A 25,063-nucleotide genomic window follows, 5' to 3' on the forward strand; every position below is an offset into this window, starting at 1 on the left:
ATAAGAAAAAAGTATTCAACAACCATAGGAACAGAGATTAGTAACTTATTCTATTAAAAACGTCACCAGTTATTTGTTAATTGAGTGGAAATCTAGTCTAAATTAACAGGAATGGCAATGACCAATAAAATTCTACGTGGATGAAAAAATGAAATTTGTTATGATCTCAGGTACGGTGGTTAATTAAGCATTCTGATTGTTTCCCATGCCATACCCAATTCATAGATTTTTCAGAAATTAGATAATACCTTAAGATAAATGAACATAAGTTGAAGAGGTCAGAGTACTCTTGCATGAACCTCATCACTCTGTACAAGTTAAGTCTCCCAAATGTCAAGAGGTCACCAAGTTTAATGAACTTTTTTTAGCCCTAACCTACAACTTCTGAAAACTTTTCAAAATGATTTCACTACCTCTTCAACATGCCACCTTATCTCCCTTCATCTAGTAAATGTATATATTTCTCTAAAGAAATACACTTTTATTCGTAATTATCCTCTTGCCACTACTTTTTCAGTCACATGGGTCCTAATAACCAATTTTTACCATTTCCTCGCATTTTCCAACTTCCACCAATCCTAGCTCTCCTACACTTAAAATTAAGTCGTAATTCTGATCATGTCATTCTTCTGATTAAAAACTTCTAGTGACTTTAACATAAACATGATATCCAGAGATTGTCAGTAGGGAAATTCTTATTTCTTGGTCCAAAATTAAGAGACAAATTGTTTTGTTTAAACTTAAGTTTGAATTCCCACAATCTAGACATGCTTAAATATTTACCCCTCAAACATTTTTTAAAAAAAATATATAAAGCAATGATTGATTGCACAGATTAATAATAAACTTCATCAACTTGAGTACGCTAATCTTGTATTTTTTAGTTCACTTTTTATGTTTTGCCTGTTTCATTCATGGTGACTTCAGGTGCCTGACATGAAGTAACTTTGCTTCAAGTGTACTGTCCAGGAAAGAAACTACAATGTATATTTCTGCCTATGTTTTTAAATCATGCAAAAGATTTCCCAATTGATGTTAGATTTGCTTTATGATATATTAACTTAAATAACACTGAAAGCTGAATAATTGTTATGTATTTCAATAAAGCAATTCAAACTCTCAACCAAGTTAGAAAATACACTTAATAACAATCACCAACAGAACATACATTATTATTATTATGTTAGTTCATGACAGGCTCTACTATGGCGAGGTTGACAATTACCCTCTAGGAAAAACAACTGAAAAACAGGAAGAAAAATATGATCCCTGTTCTACTAAGGAATTTTACTTTTCTGAGAACTAGATAAATGAGATCCAGATCTTAAAATAATTTTCCACTCCCTTTAACATGACATTTGTCAAATTTTCCATTACCAGATATTTTTATACTAATGCTGCAGTGTAAAGACAGTTACTTTTCTCCACTGTGCTGCTACCACCAATTTGGTGGCTATTAATAGCTGGAAGATTAACTTCTTTTCCCCTGAGAGGCAGCAGGGGTATATAGAAGATAGAAAACTATATCGAGGATAGAGAGCTGAACTAGGAGTCAGGAGACTTGGATTCTATTTCTGGCTTCAGCAACAACTCACTGAGTGACCTTGGACAACTCATTTAAGCAGTGTGAGCATTAATACCCCCCCCCCAAAAAAAGGGGATACCACATGTACAGGGAGTTTTCTAGGATTGGACAATATCTATAAAATACGTAGGGTTCGAAGAAAGGCCCTAGAAATGTAAAAATGCTTCAACTGTTAGCATTAATACTTTCATACAGAAAGTTGTAATTTACTTTCCAGTATTTTATCAATACTTAAACCATAGTTATCATTAAAAGGATACATTTCAAACAATGTCTCACTTTCCATTTATCAGTTACCCAGTTTATCAAGGTTGATGATAAATTGTAATATAAACAAACATTTGTTAAATCACACACACCTAAGTGTTCTTTGAAAATGCAGCCTTCATAACAGTATTTTAAACTTAAAACATAATGGAACATGAAATCTCAAGACATAAGGATTATCCAGAGTCACTATTTTTCTTGTACATAGTATCTAGAGAGGGATAATTCCTGGAGTGGCATTGGGCAAATTCCCATGATAGTGGGCCACTTTCTGCCTACTGTTTGTAAAAAACAAAACAAAACAAAACAAAACAAAACAAAACAAAAACCCCAAAAACCATGGAAATGGAGGTCTTCCATAAGACACTGAAGCATCCACCTGTTCTCTGGGATAATATGAATATACATCCAATATCAAATTTTGATATAATTAGGCTAACAATTTGTAGTAAAATCAATAGCAATGTTAAAAAGATGTATCTCTAGCCGTAATTCTGCTCTTCAGGAAGGATAAATTTGGTACCTTGAAGGAGAAACATGGAGATGGGGTAGTTAATACAGATTCACACCATTGTTTTCCTGAGCCTGGAAGAAGAGATGCTACAAAAATACAGCATATGCAAAACACAAATCCACAGGGTTCTTTTCTTTTTATCCCTTCAACTATTAGATACATACAATAATAAGAAGGGGGCAGAAAACAGATGGTCAATTCAGGATTACTTAGGCTGACCAGTTGCTCAGAAAGTTTCAGAAGATAACCTGAGCAAAAACAAGATTTAAAGATTTATTTATTTTTTTTTTAAATAATTTTTAAATTTTTTATAAACATATATTTTTATCCCCAGGGGTACAGGTCTGTAAATCGCCAGGTTTACACACTTCACAGCACTCACCAAAGCACATACCCTCCCCAATGTCCATAACCCCACTCCCCTTCTCCCAACTCCCCTCCCCCCAGCAACCCTCAGTTTGTTTTGTGAGATTAAGAGTCACTTATGGTTTGTCTCCCTCCCAATCCCATCTTGTTTCATTTATTCAAGATTTAAAGATTTAAATACAAACTCAACAGTCACTCTACTGTAACTACAAAGGGATTATGTCTCCATTTAATCCATGGAAAGTAAAAAAAAAAACAAAAACAGCATAAACTGATACTTCAGTTTGAATATGATTTCCAGAATACATAAATACAATTATATAACAAACAACCATTCCCCTTTAGCTAGTTAGGCAATAGAGTAATTAAGTGGGTATGGCAAACTGGAGTGTTGGGTTAGGAGTACTGTACATTTTAATAGGCTTTCAGGAATATTGAGTATGCTAGCTCTATGTCTATAAAAGAGATCTGCTGTACTTTTCCATTAGAGGATGTACAGTAACTTTCCAGAAGACAAGGCTTGGGGGTAGTTATAGTTTCCCCTGATTCAGCCTGAGAAAATACTATCTAACAAGATTCTATGATTCTTGGGCCTACAGAGTGGGAATGATAAAGAAGGAACCTCAAGGCAGATTATAATTCCTTTAAAAAGTCTTCATAAAATGAGAAAAGGAATCATGTAGTTACAGACTTTCAGAACAAGGGACTCTAAAAGATGATGATAGTCAATAAAATACCTCAGTAATGTGGGTGTCACACAGGAGAGGATAGAGAATTAAAGTGCATTGTTGTAAGGTAGGCTCTTAAAAAGTGGAATAAAACGATTAGTTGCCACTTGGGAGGATAGCAAGTCTTCTCCCCTGGGTCTTTCATCTAAAAAAACAGCCCACTACATCATAATGTTTGAGTATAGATGGTAGTGGGTAGTAATGTATCTTATGGTCTAGAAAAAGCAGTTTTGGGACTCTAACTCTCTAACACATTGTAGGTATATTGCATTTCTACTGACCTGAAATGATTATGATTCATGGCATATATGTGAATATGTTGAAATTCACTTCCAGATAATAACAATAACCATATTGTCAATACATTTAGAAAAAGTCACTACTAATAATTTCTATCTAGGAACAATGTTTAATTATGAAAGGAAAAAAAAAGTTTTCATCAGCTGTGGTATAAGAGAAACAACTAAGAGGATTGCATCGGCATAAAAAGGAGTCATTGTTCATCCACTCAGTATTAAGCACCTGCCATGTGTTCCAGAACTTTGATAGGTTTTGAGAATCTAGCAGGAAACAAGACATTTAAGAACTTATATTTTTTTTGGGGAAAAGGCAGAAAAATAAATTATCTTAATTAAGATAATCATGACAAATGAGTTGGAAAAACAATAAAACAAATGGAATAGAGTGATGGGAGATGGGTGGGTATTAATTAGATGACAGGGGAAGGTGATTCTAAAGGTGAGATGTGTGATCTGAGACTTGAATGGCTGTGGAGGAGTCCGTTCTGTGAAGAGCTGGGGAAAGAAGCAGAGGAAATAGCAAGAGCAAAGACCTGACGGCAACAATAAATTTGTTGAACTCAAGGAAAAGGAAAAAGGCTAATGTTATTGAAGTGTAGTGAGTCAGAGAGAGAAGAAAAATAAGAGACTAAAAAGATCAAAAGGGGCCAGCCTGTGTTAGGGTTTATGAACAAGATAAAGATCTGGATATATTCCAAATGCAAAGGGATATCTGTGGAAGATTATTTTAAACATGGGTATGATGAGATCTGATTTATGTTTTTAAGAAAGACTGCCTTGCTTATGGTGTGGAGAACAGAATATAAGTGGGTAAGAGAGGAAACAAAGAAATCAGTAACACATTATAGCTATAGCTAAGGCAAAACATAATGAGAACCTGGACTAGACTGGTAATAGTAGTGATTGATGTGGGAAAGCTGTTATAATCAAATAAACAGATTAAAATTACATAAAGTAGATTCAAAACATTTTCAGTGACATACATGGGTGTGATCAGCTGCCCAACAACCAGGACCAAAGATAAGTTCACACAAAGCTGTAGTATTTTGTATAATTTAATCAACAGAAATGGACAACTTTCAGTGAAACCATGAACCAATTTTATATGAGCAATTACAGAAAAGTTCAAAAGGTCCTAAATGTCATTTCCTCAAATTTACATTCTCTTGTTACTGACACCCCCTTTCCCCAGCCCACTCATTCCATTTGAGGTCCTGTACTCTACTGAGGAGCTTTGACTTGAGTAAATGCAGGCGTCTTAGAATCTGCTTCCTTCCCTGTCTAGTTTTCATGTTCATGGACTTGAGCAGCAGATACTCTCTGGGGTTTGAGGATACAGTTACTTATTCAGAGATGATGGCTGTTATCATCATGCTTGGGTGGTGGTGAAAAGGGAAGAAAGGGAGAGAGGCTAAGTAGGAATGGTTCTAGAAAAGGGTGGCAGAAAGAAAATTACTGAAAATGGACTTTGGCTCCTAGGAATTTGTGCGAAGGGAGGGAAAGATTTAAGTTAACAGCATAATACAGAAAGAGTACCCTTGTTTAGGTTAAGCACTCCACTTTCTCTGCAAATTCATCTCTAGACACCCTCAAGCCACTGACATGGATTTATCTTCAGTTCTAGGCATAGATCTCATATATGTCACTTTACTTTAGAAACACCCATAGTATAAAAAGGGCTATGAAGGTTAACTTTGCAAAAGACGAATCATCTTTAACCAAGATAGTAACTTGAGGAGAGACATCTAGCTTCCCTTCCAGATTTCCTTTACAACACCATATACTATAACAAAAATAGGAGGAAACTTTTTCCAGTACTGGTAATAAGGGAAGAATATCATCTGCACCCCAGGATATTTGGGGATTTTAGGAAGGATGCTATGTAGCTAGAATTGGAATAAAGGGAGGCTTGGGGGAAGAATAACATAAAAGTATTCCCCCACTTCATTGTTCAGTGCTGTCCCTGGGACTTCAGAAAAAGACACTGGCTAAATGTTACTAGAGCCCCTACGTAAGGAATAGGGATGAGGGAGTAGGTGAGGTAAAAGAAGAAAGGGTGAGACAAGGCTATGGGATAAAATGGTAATATCTGAATACTAGCAGTAGGACTAAGAGCCCCCCAAATCCAGTCCTGGCCCAGCTGTCTCAGTATTGAAAGGAACACTGACCAGAAAGTGCCCAAACCCCTGGGCCTTGCTCCCATCATTGGTGGCTACACCATATACAGATGAGAATCTCTTAGGCAAAAAGGCGAAGTTTCTAGCTTAGACTACCTACAGCTCTGGTTCCTGTTCTATACTCTTGGGCTGCTAGATCCATGAAAAGGAATGCATTTGCCAACACCCCATTTCTGGACCTTAATTTCTACTGATTATCAGTTATATTAAGTACTTATAATAAGTGTAGAGGGAACTTCATTGGATCTGTAAAAGGCTAATATAAACAATGGCATACAGACTTAGGCCTTCTGATAACTCAGATGCATGTTCTTCACTCCTACACAAGACTGAATCTCTACCATAGGGAGAATTAAATCAGTTAGGGTAAGGATAAATAAACATGTGACATTCACAATTTCATTGTTATTTAAAGTCATAAATCTATGAATTAATACTCATTAAGTAGTATGTAAATTCTACTTAAGCATGGTCCTAATTTTTAAAACAAAAAGGTCACCCAAAACAAATCAAAGCATACACATACAGATTCTGTAAACAAAAAAGGGGGGAAAAGTCACAGAAAACAGAGCAGAAGAAAATATGGCATAATCTATAAAATATTAGCATAGATTACGATTGGAAAAATTCTGAGTGATCTTATTTTCTTCTTTAAGCATTTGACCACTTTTATTAATAAATATATATTGCTTCTTTAAAATTATAAATAACAAAAAAAAATTTTTTTAAATGAGCAGTGTAAGGAATGGGACAAAAGTGAGTAAAAATCCAGCTCTCTCAAGCCTCAGAAAGTCTCTGGTCTTTGAAGGTATAGGGTCAAGCTAAACCAGAACTGACTGAAAGTCTGCATAAGGAAGTTGCACCCCCCAAAATCCCTTTACTCCATCACTATCACCTGTACTGATAGGTGACTGTTCCTTGGTCACCCTGTTAGAAGACACAAGTTACTCTCTGGACAACTTGAGACTTATGGCCAACATGTACAGTTAACACTAGCGGTTTTTAATAATTTCTCAATAATGAATGCATACAGATTTTTCTCTTACTTCTTCAATATACTGGTGTTGGGCTTATACATCTCCTAAATGTGAAATCAGAGTTCTTTATAGGTAAGCTCTAATAATAAAAAGACTTAAGTATTGACATTTTCGGGCTCCCCCAAACTGACTGTTTCTGGATGTCACCAAAAATCAAAGCTGAAAGACCTAACTATGTACACAGAATATAACCAGGGTCACCAGATATTTGAGGATATGTCTTTCAACATGATAGAAAACAGAACTACATACAGAAAAAAAAGTGAAAGGAAATAGACATTGTAGAAATTGAAGAGTATATTAGAATAATCATAATTAGTATCTTCAGAGAGATGAAAAAATATTGCATTCATCAAATAGAAACAAAGTGCTATGGAAAGAAACCCTGACTTACTAAAAAGAGCTCTTAGAAATTTAAAATCTGAGAGGGAGAAAAAACTCAAAATAAAGCTTGTATGATAAAGTTGAGGACATCTCCCAGAACCAAAAGAGGTAACTACTAGAAGGAAGATAAAAGAATTAAGGATCAATCCAGGAGATTCAACATCAGATTAGTAAGTGTCCAAAGAAAGAACAGAAAGTAGGGAAGAAAAGTATATATGGAGGGATATACATGTGCATAAATACATATAGGAACATTTCTCAGAGTGAAAAGATAAAGATTTTTCAGGGAGAAAGGCCCAGACTATTTAGTATAATGAGGTTAAAAAAAAAAAAAAAGCCTAATACCAAAGCACATCATTGTGATATTTCAGAAAACTAAGGATAAAGGGAAAATCCCAAAATCTTCCTGGGAGGAAAAAGTTACACGTAAAGTATGGAGAATAAAAATGGCATGTCAGTTAACAACAACACTGGAATCTAGAAACCAATGGAGCTATGTTTTCACAGGTCTCAAAAAATTTATTTCCAACCTAGAATTCTAAACCTAATCAAATAACAAGAAAATATAATGCCAAACATGCACTATCTTAAAAAGGTTTACTTCCTGTGGACCCACTGGAAGAATCTACTGGAGAATGTAGTTCCACAAATAAGAGAGAATCAGAAAGAGGATGGGAATAAAAGCAAATACTACTGGGGCGCCTGGGTGGCTCAGTGGGTTAAGCCTCTGTCTTTGGCTCAGGTTATGATCTTAGGGTCCTGGGATCGAGCCCCCACATCTTGCTCTCTGCTCAGCAAGGAGCCTGTTTCCCCCTCTCTTTCAAATAAATAAATAAAATCCCCCCCCCCCAAAGCAAATACTACATATGGAAACCACAAAGCAATACAAGAAAGAGAATTTAGGGGCGCCTGGGTGGCTCAGTGAGTTAAAGCCTCTGCCTTCGGCTCAGGTCATGATCCCAGGGTCCTGGGATTGAGCCCCACATCAAGCTCTCTGCTCAGCAGGGAGCCCGCTTCCCTCTCTCTCTGTCTGCTTCTCTGCCTACTTGTGATCTCGGTCTGTCAAATAAATAAAATCTTCAAAAAAAAAAAAGAATTTACATATTTTATTTTAGCATAACAGTAAACGATATTTTCTTAAAAACACTCCACACATTTATTTTTAAAAAACTGAGATGGGGTAGGGGAGGAAATGTATGTATCATGTGAAGGTATGAAGTCGTTATTGTCCAAAATAAAAAATTTGCAGATATCTAATATTGGAAAAATGTAATTTGGAAATTAAAAGAAAAAAACAAAAAACATAGCTAAAAGAATAAGAGGGGGCGCCTGGGTGGCTCAGTGTGTTAAAGCCTCTGCCTTTGGCTCAGTCATGATCTCAGGGTCTTGGGATCGAGCCCCATGTCAGGCTCTCTGCTCAGCAGGGAGCCTGCTCCCTCCTCTCTCTCTGCCTGCCTCTGCCTACTTGTGATCTGTCTGTCGAATAAATAAATAGAATCTTTAAAAGGGGAATAAGAATTGGGAATGAATATTTGAATGAATATGGCAAGAATATTTCCATAAATATGACAGTACCTGTTAGCTTTTTCAACTGTGGATGCAGATTACTTTTATAAATATATAAACTGAATTTTAAAAGCAGGTGGAGAGGGGAGAGAAGAAAAAGGGGGAGGTTGATGGACACACATGGACACACATCTACAACCTTCTAAGGAAAATAATATAATTAGGCTCTGGGGCTGTAAAGGAAAAAGTAGACCAAAACACATATCTTGCTTATTCTGGGAAAGCTGTACTCAAAATCTATGGACTCTGAGTCTACCAAAGTCTAGCCAAAGCAATGAAGCTTTACATTCAAAAGTCTAACTGAAATAATGCAAGCAAATAACATGAACGGAATGGGCAAAGAGAAGAGCATTCTAGGCCTATGGAAGGTAGAAGAGATCTTTTCTTAGACCACTCTCTATAGGTTTACTCCCTACCTCACTCCCCACCTCTTGTTTTCCCTGGCATATAACAAAAAACAAGGGAGAATGATTACCAACTGGTAAAATTTAAAGAGCGTTAATAAAAATGTGAATCAATCATCAGAAATAAATCATTCAATATAGTGAGTAATGAATGAAATAGATTTAAAGTCATGAGTTCCAGAAGGAAGAAAAATTCTTTTTTTTCAGGGAACAGGTAAACTGCCTGTGAAATCTGAATGGCAACAAATGTAATTTTGATATATCCAAAAGTTTATAAAGAATAATAGCAGAAATAAAAATAATGTTTAGGATAGCAAAATCTCTAAGAAGTAAAAGACAGTCTCTGTATAAGGACATGGATTTAATCAATTTGTTTTCTGATATTTTAAATGTCCTTAAGATCTCCAGCTTTAGTTATCATAGTTGTGATACCTATCTTTACTTTCACATTTAGATTTCATGACGACAAAATATACTTTAATTTCTTTTTGCTGAGAAATATTCAGGTTACTAAACAGAAAGGATGTCACTTTAAGGATCAGCAAACTTTCTAGACTATTTTCAACTTAACCAGAGTTTATAAAATTCTAAAACACAGTCTGGGAACTACCTGGAGAGGAATTGTTCACTGAAAAATAACTTTGGAATTGGTTTACTTATAAGAGTCTAATAAAGTTATCCTGATATTGAAGATGATCTTTTTAGGCTTATTAACACTTCACATAGTTTGAAGGTACCTAATAATGAAGTAATAATATAATGCACCTGATTGCTGTTTTTTTAGAATCACAATGTTTTCTTAAAAGTAAAATTTAACAAAAATACATATACAACGTTAAAGATTTATTGATAAACTTCTAGTTTAGGAAAGAGGTGGTGGAGGTTATGTGATTAAATAACATAACTTTTCAAAATAATTATATGCTACAATTCAAAACAGGATTTTAAAAGTAATGAGAGACAGGGCTACTGAAAGATATAGAAGAGCTTCTTTTCTAAACCTTGCAGCAAGTTTTGTTTAAAGAATCCAATCCTAGTTTTTGTAATACTTATCCATTAATAGTTTACGAAACATCTTAAAATATTTATATGATGCTTTAAGGCATCTTATATACAACTGAAAATGTGCATTTCAGGATAAAGTGGTTAGTGTTCTATTCATCTGTTCTTGCATTATGGCTAGAGATTCCCGCTTCAAAAAGTTTGTTTACTGTAAGTCCATAGAGAGACTTAAAAAGGAAGTCAGACAGAAACATTTTGTTGAGACTGCCAAGTTTTAGATGCCTTTCAAAAGACTTTTATGTATTAAAACCACTTTTAAAATGAACTCCAAATGAAAGCATTGAAGTTGTAGATTAGATGGAAAAAAATACAATTTTCATCTGTGATTGTCCAGATTCTAACACAATATCACCTGGATTATAGTTTACATACATTAATATTTGTGTAGTTTGTACAGTATTATACAGAATAAAGTACACTATTAATATAAGCCATGGCTTAAAAATCAAAATAACAACAGTGAAAATCATTATGAAATTGGAATGATTTGCCTGCCCCACTAAATTACATTTGCTAAGTGGTTAAAAGAAATTATGAATAAATATTTGATCCCTGCTTAAGTGGTTAAAGAAGAAGTAAAAAAAATTCAGAAGTAAACTAATTAATCTCCCACTTGCTATCTCTCCCCTAAACTTTTGGGATTTTAAGGAATATGATCAACTACGGCAGTATAATAAAAGCAATAAGCTGAATATTTTTATTTTGGTAATAATATATATAGGATAGTCTCATGAAAAAGTATATGCAAAAGACATTAGAGAACTGAATGGCTGTATGTGAAGAGAAACATCTAAAAATGTATTTATTGGCTGTATTGTCCTTTAAGTTATTTAAGTTCACCTGTGAGCACAATCTAGTCTCCTTCATTATTTCTATCTTTTAAATGTTTCAGTTCTCCAAGAAGCCTATTCCACAGATTTTGTTGAGGAATCTGAAACATTTCCAGTAGAAAGCAAAAACAGAGTGCTCTCGTATCTATCTTTCATAAAGGAGTTTTAAGAAATGTCAGCATGCTTTTACTTAAAAATTTTTTAAATAATAATTATGGGGCACCTGGGTGGCTCAGTTTGTTAAGCATCTGACTCTTGATTTCAGCTCAGGTCATGATCTTGGGTTGTGAGATCAATACCCACATTGGGTTCTATGCTCAGAAAGGAGTCTTCTCAGGATTCTCTCTCTCCTGTTGCCTCTCCCCCTGTTTGCACCCTCTTTTGCTCTCTAAAACAAAATCTTAAAAAGTTTTTAAAAATAATATTTATATTTTATTATAAAAATTTCTTTAAGGAGGTCCTATGATTAAATGTTACATATATTAATACATGCATAAGTATGATATATATATATATATGATATGCCACGTCTTACCTGATCCTGCTAATATGCCAGGTACATTTAAGATAATGATGTATTATATGTTCTATAATATTACACAATAATATTTTAGTAATTAGCACATAGTAGTTCTATAATAATATATAATAATAAGGTATAATAATGCTTAACATTATAATTACATATTATATAAATACCCTGATACATTAGCAGATCAGGGAAGAAGAAATGAGCTAAATCTTCATCAATCAGAATGAGAAGAAGTAAAAATCTAAACAGATGAATCGATAAAATAGCAGTTTAAGCATACTGTTTAGAAATATTAGGTAAATTGGAGAAGTTTGTTATAAGTCATCTGGCATGAATTTCAGTGAACAATAGAAGAAAAACATATATGCCAATTTTCTTAAAGGTAGTTTCAAGAATGCTGGCATATTTTTATTTTTTTTTAAAGATTTTTTATTTATTTTCAGAGAATGACAGAGCATGTGTGTACTTGAGCAAGGGGTAGGGGCAGAGTGAGAGGGAGAGAGAAATTTTTCAAGCAGACTCCCTGCTGAGTGCAGAGCCCGATGGAGGGCTTGATCTCAGGACCCTGAAGATCATGACTTGAGTCAAAGAGCTAGTCACCCAGATGGCCAACAGACACATGAAAAAGTGCTCAATATCACTCGGCATCAGGGAAATACAAATTAAAACCACAATGAGATACCACCTCACACCAGTCAGAATGGCTAAAATTAACAAGTCAGGAAATGACAGATGCTGGCAAGGATGCAGAGAAAGGGGAACCCTCCTACACTGTTGGTGGGAATGCAAGCTGGTGCAACCACTCTGGAAAACAGCATGGAGGTTCCTCAAAATGTTGAAAATAGAACTACCCTATGACCCAGCAATTGCACTACTGGGTATTTACCCTAAAGATACAAATGTAGTGATCCAAAGGGGCACATGCACCCGAATGTTTATAGCAGCAATGTCCACAATAGCCAAACTATGAAAAGAACCTAGATGTCCATCAACAGATGAATGGATAAAGATGATGTGGTGTAAATATACACAATGGAATACCATGCAGCCATCAAAAGAAATGAAATCTTGCCATTTGCGACAACGTGGATGGAACTAGAGGGTATCATGCTTAGTGAAATAAGTCAATCAGAGAAAGACAATTATCATATGATCTCCTGATATGAGGAAGTGGTGATTCAACATGGGGGGTTAAGAGGGTAGGAGAAGAATAAATGAAACAAGATGGGATTGGGAGGGAGACAAACCATAGGTGACTCTTAATCTCACAAAACAAATTGAGGGTTGCTGGGGGGAGGGGGGCTGGAAGAAGGGGACTGGCGTTATGGACATTGGGGAGGGTATGTGCTATGGTGAGTGCTGTGAAGTGTGAAAACCTGGCGATTCACAGACCTGTACCCCTGGGGATAAAAATATATGTTTATATAAAAAAAATAAATATTAAAAAAAAAAAAAGAACTGGTCACTTAACTGACTGAGCTACCTAAGTACCATGGTACATTTTTACTTTTGATTATTACTATTATTTTTTATCATAAGAAATGTCCTTAAATAAATGAATTATTAGTGTAAACCAAATGATTATTATAAAGGAAAAGTAATTGAAAACTTAAACATTTCTAGTAGCAAAAAATGAAAGAACCAAGTAAAATAAACCCTTACTTTAACTGTGATATTCCTATGTCACAGATATCACATAGTTTAGCAATCTATATTGTCTAATTGAATTTCCACTCTAACATGGTGGTCCTTATTCCTAATAACTACAAAGCACTGGGAAAATCACAGTTGGGATCATCTCACAAAGAACCAGCACTGAGTATTAGATTATCTTATGTTTATTTAAACTATCTTATTTTATAATTGTTATTCACAGCAAGAAAGTCACATGCTCAAAGTCATAATATCAATCATAATTGTTGTTGACAGAACTGAAGTCTCTTACTGAAGAGACACAAGTCAGGAAAAGAAAACAAGATATACAAAGTAATGAAGAATTAAAAATATAAAATTTCTTCCACAGATCCAAAAATAAGAATAGAGGAAACACAATTTCATCACCCCCAAACTGAGAGTCTATCTTCTGACTGCTACTATCAGAAAAATGTTAAGTGTGAATAAAATATAAGCATTTTTATAATTTAAAATTGGGTTACATAGAAATTAAAAATCACCAAGAATAAAAGAAAAAATATGATACATGGCAAAGGGTTTAGAGCTCTTGTATATGTGTCTGTCTGTGTAGATATAGGTGTGCATGTGGTTGGTTATCTGTCCATCTATCTATCGAGAAAGAATTCTTATAAGATAAGTAAGAGAAAAATAAAGCAAAGGAAATGAACAGGTACTTAATTCAGAATGAACTACAACTGGATAAAAGTGCACTAAAAATACTCATGTTCATTATCCATGTATAGTGGTACACTATAGTTATTATAGTTCCGGAGACTAACTTAACAGTTCATATCAAACACTTTGAAAAAGTATATAACCTTTGATCCAGCTATTCTACCTTTTAGGGGCTTAGCCTAAGGACATAATTAAGACAAGTTGTGAAATACAGAGATATTTAGTGGAGTGTTGTTTATAACAGCAAAAAAAGAAAACAAACTAAATGTTCATTAGTAGGGGATTAGGTAAATATACAACTATTAAAAATGATTTATTTTCATATTTGAGAGGAAAAGGTATGTATAAGAAGTGGTTCAGTGAGGAAAAAGCTGGTTATCAATTGTATAATGGATCTCAATTTTTTAAAAACAACCTATATACGCATGCTTCAGAAAAATGTCCAACAACTATTAGAACAAAATATTAATAGAAATTAATGAAAGATATCTTATTTCCTTTGGCAGGACTTTTTTTCAAATTAAAATAAATGAGCATTTAATGCTAAGATAATAAAAAGGCTAAAATATTAGTGAAAGGAGCAATAAAATTGAAAATGAATTACTGTAAACACAGTTTCTGACTGCCTATGAAGTTATAGTTTGTTGGAAAGAAGGAAGGTGAGGTGTGGTAATTACGCTAACAGTCAAATACAAAAATACAGTGGAAATGCAAGGGTATGTGCAGGCCAAGGAAAGAGGACTCAGGAAAGGGAAGGTTCATAAAGAAGGTAGTTTCTGACTCTCAGTGAGGATAAGAATTTTAATAGGCTAGGATGTGGGATGGAGCAAGGGAAGCAGTATTCAAGAGTGAGGGAAAAGCTAGGAAAGTTTAGAGGCAAGAAACAGAAACATGTTTAAGAGGATGTTTGAGATACCAAGTGCTGCAGAAAAGTGCGTCTGCAGCTTGGCATTGGACTGGGAAATCCTTTGAAGTCTCCCCTAAGTAAGCAGTCTGCACTTTATTAGGAAGATGATTTTCATGTGAAGAGTAGATTGTAGATGGGAGAAACAAGAGAAATAGAAACTAGTTTAGATATTACTATACTTATTCATTTTTTACATCAAAATCTCTCAAAGTGTTTTTACATAAATTTAATTAAGAAATATCATTCTATTCCGTCTTTAGCTGCTTTAAATGAATCTCTAAAACATAACTATAAACTGGCAATTTTCATGCAGTTTCTTATGTACAAAGGGTCTATATTTATTTTTTATTTATAACTTTTTGAAATATTCCACAGAGGGTTCCTTTAAATAAAGGGACTAGATAATTTATCACTAATGAGTTAAAAATCCCTCTCGTAAAAAATGGGCAGGCCTTCTGGGGTCATCTTTTGATGTGCCATATCATGTGTCCTGAATGATTTTACCCAGAGGAACTAATTTATCAAAAGCTTAAGACCGCAAACGTTAAAAGATTTACAGAGCTACACGTTAGTGTAAAAAGCAGAATGCAGTATTTAGCAAACATGAGTCACAGACTGCAAAGCAGGGTTCATGACAGGGAGACATTGATGAATGGGATTAGATCTAATTGAGGCTTGGTACAAAATGATGGCAAGGACTTTTCTTTTGCTAGCACTCACGTTAATATGTATGTGAGGAGGTATTTTGGGAAACTATGCAAAATTAAAATTAGTTGGCAAAGTTCTAAAGTGAGATCAAATATTAATATATGCATTTCAATAAACACTTCTAGGCTACAAATGATTGATACAATTACTGTACTAATCATAAATCTGGATTCCTTTTAACAGCCTTATGACTCATGGAATTCAGTTGCAAATGACACAGGTGAAAGAATTTTAAACTATTTAAAAGATATGTAACCTTAAGGTTCTACTGATTAACCAAATAATAAACATTTTATAATGCATTCATACGACACTACTGTGGTTACTGTAGTATTAATGCTTACTCAGTTAATTTACAGCTATTTACAAATATTACAAAGAGACTACATTTTCCCATGTATTAAAAGATTGTCGCAGTCCTGGGGCGCCTGGGTGGTTCAGTTGGTTAAGCATCTGTCTTCAGCTCAGGTCATGATCCCAGGGTCCTGGGACTGAGCCCCACGTCGGGCTCCCTGCTCAGTGGGGAGACTGCTTCTCCCTTTCCCTCTGCCTGCTGTTCTGCCTGCTTGTGCTCACTCTCTTTCCCCATCAAATAAATAAATAAAATCTTAAAAAAAAAAAAAGATTGTCACAGTCCTTTAAATTAATTCAACGCTCTGAGTAATAAATCACCCATAACCTTTTGATACTTCATGGTGTAGCAGACACCATGCTTCCACTCAATCTGATTTCCCTAGTATTCATGCTTATTTAAGATGGGGGAAAAACAATGCAAAGAACCTTTTAATTTGTATGAATATTTGCAGTTACCGATGAGTAACTGAACACTGTTTTGTTTACAGGGAGAAAAAGGGCCAAAGGAAAGGGCTACAAACATGACGGTAATGATTAAATTTTATTGCCAAAAGGGAAACTACATGGAAGATTTAGTTTATAATATTTTTGCTGCTTCATATTTATTATATGAGGAATTCATGTAGACATTCCTGTTTTTTAAATGACATTTCCTTCTACTCAAGTAATTTTAGGGGAAACAAATTTACATTGGAACTATATTCAATCATAGTATCTCTACAACATAAAAGACGTTGGTTCTACTAGTATCTTTTCTTTTATTGTACTTTAAGATAAAAACCACTAACATGAGGTGCAAAATTTAAGAAAAGGAAAGGTTAGAGACAGAAATATTACTAAATGTGAGTTTCCAGATGGATAATGAGGAAATCTTGACTTTTCATTTAATGTCAGAAATTTTATCAGTTCCATAAATAAACCTTGCTGCCAGCACCCCCATCCTGCATGGCACTCAGTGAATGCACTTTCTGTTTTCCAGACCGAAAATAGGTACATGCTTTACTCCAAGTAAATAGACATTTAGTTTGGAGGCAAAGATTTCAAGTCAAATAACTATCTATTTCAAAATCAAGTATTGACATGAGTAAAGTATTAAAATGAACAAAATTTAAAAAGTTAGTTTCTGTGGACTCTGAGAAACAAATTGAGGGTTTTGAAGGGGGGAGGAGTCGGGGGGGTTGGGTGAGCCTGGTGGTGGGTATTAAGGAGGGCACATACTGCATGGAGCACTGGGTGTGGCATATAAACAATGAATTTTGGAACACTGAAAAAAAAATGGAACAATACAGGCTTATTAATATAAGGAAAGTTAAAATAATCCATATAACAAAAATATAAAATATAAAATCCCTATAGGGATTTAATATATATTTAATATATAGAAATATAAAATTCTTAAAGGGATTTAATAACAAATGTACAAAATATACATAAAGTTGTAAAAACTTTGCTGAGAAACATATAAGAAAATATGAATAAGAGAAACTATTCTAGAGTGAAAAGATTTGATAGTGAAAAAATATGGAGACAAAATTTATAAATTTTTAAAAAGATTTTATTTCCTTAGAATTGAAAAAGTTGTGCTAACATTCACTTCTTAGTCAGGGCTAGCCAAAAACATTTTAAAGACAAAGAATAACATGGGTTGCCTGGCTGATTCAGCTGGTAGAATGTGACTCTTGATCTCAGGGTTGTGAGTTCAAGCCCCATATTGGGCATGGAGTCTACTTTAAACAAAACAAAACAAAACAACCCCAAAGAATAATGAAGGGGTACTAGCACTGCTTTCTATCAAAAGAAACTATCAAGTATCAGCTATGAAAATGATTACTAGTTCTACGACAGACAAGCTAAAGAATAGGGTAGAAATCTAATAGAATTATTTGCCTATTTACTGTATTTAAAACAAAGGTACTATAAGGATGGACCGTCAATGTGTTACACAAGAATATAAGGCTCTCTGAAAAAATTTTGATTCTCACATGTTTTCTTACATTAAAATAAATTAGGAGAAAATAAAAGTAAAAAAAAAATTAAAAACTTACAGATAAAAAGGCCTTCTGAGGAATTATTCCAAAGGCAGAGAGAAAAAAATAATGAAGTTACTATATGACATAAAAGTTTAAAAAATTCATTATTAAAAAAAACATCTCAAAGTTAAAGAGTGAATGATAAACTTGAAGAAAAGATTTGCAACATGCATCTTAGAGGAAAGAGTTAATATCCCTTGATGATCTCATCCAGTCCTATGGCTTTAAATATCATCTAAATGTTAACAGCTCTCAAATATATATTTTAGTTTAGACTTTTCTTCTGAACTCCAGATTCTTATATCTAATTGCTTACATGATATCTTCACTTGGGTGCATCTTAGACAAATTTAAATGCCCCAATTGAACTTTTTAGTTTTCTGCCACCTTCACCCTACAAATCTGCTCTACTTGAAGTCTTCCCTATCTCTTTTAAGGTGACTTGCTTCTGTCAGTTGCTAAATTCAAAAATCTCAAGAGTCATCCTTGACTTTTTCTTTCCCTCACATCCCAAATCCAATTGGTGATAAAATCCTGCTAGTTCTACCTTTAAGACATATTACAATCTGACTACTATAATCTACTCTCAACATGCCAGCCAGAGGGCCTTGAAAACATGACGGAGGTATGTTACTTCTTTCCTCAGATCATGCCATAGCTCCTGATTTGTTCAGAGCTAAAGTCTAAGTCCTTGTAATAACCTACAAGGCTTTACTTGATCTGCCTTCCTCCCCTTGATCTTTGTAATCTCATCACTCTCTACTTTCTTTCCCTTCTTTTTGGTACCAATTATATGTCCTTCTAGCCATTCCATGAATATGCTAGCCTGTGTTAGGGATCTACATTACTTGTTCTACCTGAAAACGAGTCTTCTACTGTATATCCGTGTGGCTAACTTTGTGAACTTCTTCACATTTTATCAGTGAAGCGTACACTAACCATGCTATTTAAAGTAGCAATCTTTTTCCCATCCCATTCTTGACCCCTTCATTTCTTTGCCTACAGCATGTACCACCTTCTAAGATTTGATTTAATTTACTTATTATATTTATCGTCTTTATTCCAGCACTAGAATGTGTACTCCAAGAGGGTAAAAAGGGTTGTTTTGTACTCTGATGTATCCTTAGCATCAGATAAGTATTTGGCACATAGTAGAAATTCAATGAATATTGTTGAATGAATAAATATTCATATCCTAAGCTCTTATAAATATGTGACAATTTTACAAAAGAGGACTACGCCAGAAAAATGTTCAAATGATTGCTAGATAATTCACAGAAAAGAAAATAGACCTTTAAATTGGTGAAAAAAAATTCAGCTATATTAGTGAACAAAGGAAAAATGGAAAGAAAATAATATTTATGACTAAAATTAGTAGAGAATCAATAACGAACTTCCAAAGACAAAAGAGGGAGAGAGATCTGCAGATTGAAAAAGATTACAGATAGATCAACCAGTGACAAAGTATGGGCCTTGTTTGTATGCTGATGGAAGAAGTTAAAAAGAAATCATTTATGAGACAGTGGGGGAAATATAAACACTGATTAAGTAGATATTAATTGACATTAGATATGAAAAAGATATCCTGGTTTCTTTTAGAGACACTAAGATGTAAATGGAAGAAATATATGCTATCTGAGATTTCCTTCAAAATAATACATTATAGATATAGATAGGGTGCAGAAAAGCAGATCGTGTTCTTAAGACTACCCATGAGATAATTCCTAAAATTAGGTGATGGGTTCATGGAGTTCATCACAGGATTCCTTGTACTTCTGTGTATGTTTGAAAATAATTTTCTAAAAATTAAAAAGTGAAGACAGTTTAACATCAAAATCTGGTAAAACTAAAAGGAGAAAGGATCTTATTTTCTTACACTGATGAGGGGAGTTAAAATTGGTATAATCACATGGGGAAGGGAGGTAGAAGTTACTAAGCAATATATATCATAAACTTTAAAAGAATGTGCTTATTGCTTGAGTTAGAAATTTTACTTCTGGGAATTTATCATAGGGGTAACTAGACATGAGCACCAAGATAAAGATGTTATTTATTCATCTGACAGACAGAGATCACAAGTAGGCAAAGAGACGGCAGAAAGAGAAGGGGAAGCAGGCTCCCCGCTGAGCAGAGAGCCCGATTCGGGGCTCGATCCCAGGACTCTGGGATCATGACCTGAGCTGAAGGCAGAAGCTTTAACCCACTGAGCAACCCAGGCACCCCAGAGCACCAAGATAAATATACATACTTCCTTACTGCAGTACTACTTATAATAAAATTAATTAAACCTAAATGCCTAACAGAGTCCAGATTAGATTAATTACGGTTAATCTCATCAGACTTTTAAAAGTACAGTGTGCACACATTCTAAATATAAAGATTGCTCAGGGCACCTGGGTGGCTCAGTGGGTTAAGCTTCTGCCTTCGGCTCACGTCATGATCTCAGGGTCCTGGGATTGAGCCCCACATCTAGCTCTCTGCTCCGCAGGGAGCCTGCTTCCCCTCTCTCTCTGCCTGCCTCTCTGCCTACTTATGATTTCTCTCTGTCCAGTAAATAAATAAAATCTTTAAAAAAAAAAGATTGCTGCTGATCTTTAAATACTCTTTAAAGGTCTTTTTTGCACCAGAAAAACAAACAACAAACAAACAAACAGAAGAACTGAATTCAAAACTGAAATACCACACAGCATTTAGTATTTTTGAAATTTAACCAAAACAAAAAAGAAATTTCACAACAAAACCACTTTTTACTTGTTTATGAGAGTACAGGAAAGAAGTCAGTGACACACATGTAAGCTTATTTGGATGAGACACATTTGATTCACGTTTTGCTTAATAAGTTGAATCTCTTCAATTTTACTTCTTATATTTATTAAGACTACTACGGATAATATAATTTTAGCAATATATGATACCTGCGTATTGCTTCATATCTTTAGAAATGCACACAAATTTCACTATTTGTGCCTTTTTAATGAATTATTTCAGTATTTTAAGACTAAGAAAAATAAATATTTATAAGTTGACTCACTTTATAGCCCATGCTCCTTCCCCACTATTCATTTCTGGCTCTCTATTCATAGTGATTACAACATAACATAATTTCTTGGAATAAATAAGACACACCAAGCAAATAGTTAATCTATGAAATGTGAACAAAATATTAAACAAAAAAAACAAGAACAAAACATAATAAAAACAAAACTCACCTTCTGATACACTTTTAAAAGGGAATCTATATTTATAAAATGTAATATGAATTCAACAGTTTTTCCTTTTAAAAGTGTTATGAAAAGGAATTAGGAGCCAAATAAATGTTTCGCTGTTGACACGTATAGTCTATGCAATTATACTGCAAGTGAAATACGAATTTTTAAATAAGTAATAATGACCATCAGGTGGTCAGTATTTCTCGATCTTGGTGTTAAAACCCTATTTCCTCTCCAACATCTTGAATACATTACAAAGAAAAATATCAAGGCCCAAAAGGTATGAGAGAATCTGAAAATAATCTTAAGTTTTCAAAGATCTCAACTAGCTTAGTTCTAATGACAATAATGCTTTATTAAAGACAAAGAAGATATAAGTATGTATCTTCAGCTTCCCAGTTATTTTAACATAAAAATGGAACAAAGGAAATTTAATAGTAGAGGAGTAGGTAATTCAGACCAATCTCCACTAAGGCAAAAAGTCCAGGCAAAATATAAAAAATATATGCTTGAAGTCACAGAAGAGCTGATGAAACTGTGAAGAATTATAGGCAAGTATCAAGAGAAAGTTACGAAGCTCTAGAAGGTAATCTCTGCATTACAGTTATTTTCCCTGTGAAGATTTTTTGCTGATCCTGAAGGGAGTCTGAAAAGCTTAGGAACATTGAGAATCTGGTAGAACTGGGGTGTGAAATAGGAAGTTAGGGCCCACTAAACAAAGATCTTCATAAACCCTCCTTGCTTTGAGTTAGAAACCTAAACAGCTTACACTCTAGAGGGTAAAACAACATAGGCAGGCCCTAGCAGAAGTTGCAGTGTAGTTTCAAATGATCTCAATCCTTGAAACTGGACTACAGTAATTCTAGATTGTTAATAACACCAGGAACTGAGAAGAAGCAAATGCAAAAAATCCTCTCTGAAAGAAGACTTTATTATAAGAAGTCTTGAAGTATTTCTATAAATAATTCTGCAAATACATATCTGATACATAAAAATTAATATGACTTCAAGAAAATGAGGCCATGTGAACGAAAACCAGCAGAAAGAGATAAGAGAAACATATGCAGAGTGCTCCAGACTTGGAAATCTCAGACAGTCTTTAAAATAATTACACCTATTGTGTTCAGTGCAAATTTTTGCCAAGAAATGGAAACCATAAAAAAAGAGAATCAAACAGAAATTCTAGAACTGTAATATAACAAATTAAGAACTTGATGATTTAAGAAATATTTGACATAGCTGCAAAGAGAAAGTAAACTAAAGAATGTGTGAAAAGAAATTTCCAGAGAGACAAGAAACAAAGAAAAGAAGGAGAGAGTAAAAGAAGTCACGGATAAGACAAGGAGAAAGAACTGTGTAATATAATCAGAGTCCCAGAGGTAGAGGAGAGAACAAAAATAGCAGAAATAATTTTTAAAGATATAATGGTTAAGAACTTCACAAAACTAATGAAAGATAATCCAGACACAAATTCTGAAAGTTCTATGAACCCAAATAAGAGAAGTAAAAATAAAATTACACAGGCACAATATAGCAAAACTACTAAAACTCAAAGACAAAGAGAAAATATTTTAGGAAGTCAGAGGTAAAGTTACACTCAAGGGAGCAATACTTAGAATGACAGCTTACTTCAACTACAATAAGAAAGACACATAAGATAATGAAATAGTATCTTCAAAGTGCTAAAGAAAAGGAAGAATACTAAACTGTAATTCTATACCCAGCAAAAAAGTCTTCAAGAAAGAAAGTAAAATAAATACAGCTTCAGACATTTAAAAAGTAAGAGTATCCATCAACAGCATATCTACTGTAAAGGAAATGCAAAAAGATTCTTTAGATGAAAAAAATTATCTTGGATGGAGATGCAGAGATGCTGAAGAAAATGGAGAAGAACAAAAAATATAAATGTGAATATTCACTGTACAGACATCAAAAAAACCCATTTTATGGGTTTAATATATAGAGAAAAATAAAATACATCATAACAGTGGTATGTCAGGGAAAGTGTTAACTCAGGTAAAAATTTTTAAGTTTCCAGCACTGTCTGAGGGTGAAAGTCAACATAGTTACTTTGATAAACTTTGATAAAGCAAAGGATTTTGATAAAGGACTTTGATAAAGCAAGGATTCAGAATGTTACTCTAAGGGTAACAATTTAAAGAATATAAAAACAGTTTATAGCGTTCTAAGCTCAGAGGTGAAAAAAATGGAATATCACTCTGTCACTGTAAAACAAAGTTAAAAAGGAAAAGAATATGGAATAAGCAGGACAATTAGAAAGCAAATCACAAGACAGCAGATTCAAAACCAATATCAATACATTCATCAAGTAGAAAAAGAATACTTTAAATGATAAAGACTGATTAACAGAACAAAAAGCAAAATCCAGTTATGTGATGTTTATGAGATGCCTTTGAAATACATGATTATAGGTTTCAAGTGAAGGAATCAGAAAAAAGATGAACCGTGAAAACATGAGCCAAAGAAAAGTGGGATAGCTATACTAACATTAAAGTAAACTTAAGGCTAAGAAAAGTGACTGGATTAAGTATATTTTATAAGAAACGGAAGATGTAAGAATTCTGAAATATACAGATGTAATAATATAATTTCAGTGTATGAGAACCAAAAATTGACAGTACCACAAGGAGAAATATCCCCTAAAGATGTCCACGCCTTAGTCCCTGGAAGCTGTGAATATGTCACATTACATGGCAAAAGGGATTTTGCAGATGTGGGCTCAATCTAATCAAATGAACCCTTAAAAGCAGAGACTTTTCTCTAATTTTAGGCAGAAGAAATGAAACAGAAGGGAGGATGAGAGAGATCCAAAGCATGAGAATGAGCTGTCCTGCCTTTGTTGGCTAGAAGATGAAATGAAAGCAATGTTCCAGGGAATACTGGAGACCTCTAAAAAAACTGAGGAGGACCACTGGGCAACAACAAGAAAATGGGGACCTCAGCCCTACAGCTGCATAGAATTGAATTCTGCTAACAACCAGAATGAGCTTAGAAGCTCATCCTTCCTCCAGAACCTCCAGATAAGAGATTCAACTGGCTGACACCTTTATTTGGCCTTGTGAAAGTCTAAGTGGAATAGCCATTTGAGTCTGCTATAACTCTGGCCTACAGAGCTCTGAGATAATAAATCAGTGTTATTTTAAATTGATATGTTTGTGTTAATTTGTTAGCATGGGATAGAAAACTGATACAAAATAGAAAAATCCCATGTAATAGAGGGAATTTTTAATAGGTCTCCTCAGTGTATGATAGAACATGAATTAAAAAAGTCTGTAAGAAGATTTAAAGAACACAACCAATTTGGCCTTATATAGAATACTGTAATAAATGACTACAAAATATACATTTTTTATAAGCACACTTGAAACATATATACCAGCCTACTATGTGCTAGGAATAAAGTGAGTCTACATACTAGGCAATTTCTCTGAATATAATTCAATAAAGCTATAAATAAACAAAAAATAGAATGGAATTTGCCATAGCTTCTGGATATTAAGAATAAAAAAAAACTAAAAAAAAAAAAATCAAAACTAACAGTTTTATGAAACAATTCTCATTGGATGCCTACATGACACTTAAAAGTATGATTCTCATTTTAAGTATTTCTCCAAACCTGAATTCAAATGGAAATTTGCTCAATACAAAAGTATAATTTTATATAAAAACTGATTAGAAAAAAAAATGCTCCATGGGTCAAAGAAGAAATTACAACAGAAGTCAGAAAATATTTT

The 25,063-nt window shown here is 34.0% G+C and overlaps 1 protein-coding gene across 2 annotated transcripts in view; it reads right to left on the reverse strand.

Annotated features, from left to right (window-relative positions):
• The window catches only part of KIF18A (kinesin family member 18A), a 79,488-nt gene that overhangs the window by 10,063 nt on the left and 44,362 nt on the right, over positions 1-25,063 (reverse strand). The window lies entirely within an intron of this gene.

The sequence above is a fragment of the Neovison vison genome, chromosome 7 (assembly GCF_020171115.1).
Source record: "Neovison vison isolate M4711 chromosome 7, ASM_NN_V1, whole genome shotgun sequence".
NCBI lineage: Eukaryota > Metazoa > Chordata > Mammalia > Carnivora > Mustelidae > Neogale > Neogale vison.